Source organism: Papaver somniferum, unplaced genomic scaffold, assembly GCF_003573695.1.
Source record: "Papaver somniferum cultivar HN1 unplaced genomic scaffold, ASM357369v1 unplaced-scaffold_11495, whole genome shotgun sequence".
NCBI classification, from domain to species: domain Eukaryota; kingdom Viridiplantae; phylum Streptophyta; class Magnoliopsida; order Ranunculales; family Papaveraceae; genus Papaver; species Papaver somniferum.
The window spans coordinates 115-608 of NW_020620487.1; the positions used below are offsets into that span (position 1 = coordinate 115).

The 494-nt window shown below is 54.5% G+C and overlaps 1 pseudogene; it reads left to right on the forward strand.

Annotated features, from left to right (window-relative positions):
- The first annotated feature begins 281 nt into the window (after positions 1-281).
- Positions 282-400, forward strand: LOC113328985 (annotated as a pseudogene).
- Positions 401-494: the final 94 nt, after the last annotated feature.

A 494-nucleotide genomic window follows, 5' to 3' on the forward strand; every position in this document is an offset into this window, starting at 1 on the left:
GGAGTTTGGCATGGCTTGGTGGAGTTGAAAATATTTTCAAGGTTGAAATGCCGTCGGGGGCTGGGGCCGGCTCACTCGGAAAGCCGGCCGGCACTCAAGCAACGTGTGCCGACTCCTTGGGAATGTGGGTGGTGACGGCAGCCGTCAACTAGGCTGCCGTCACCTTAGCAGCAAAGCCGGCCAACCCTACATAGTGGTGGGGGAGCCGGCTTGCTTGCCGCTTTTGTGACTGCGTTTTTAGTTGTGATAGTACATAGTCGCGTTTGACACCTTCTCTTCCATGCTACGGTCATATCCTCACGAAAGCAGCCCCTCTCATCAGAACTGGGAACTTAAACGTGAGTGAGCTCCATCAGTACTGGGTTGAGTGATCACCTGGGAACCCGGAGTGCCGTAGTGTTTTGTTAGCCGGCTCCTTTTTTGCTATAGGGGGAGCTCTACTGTGCCGGCCGGCTGTTTCTGCCAAGTGAAATATACTATAGGGGGAGTAGTGC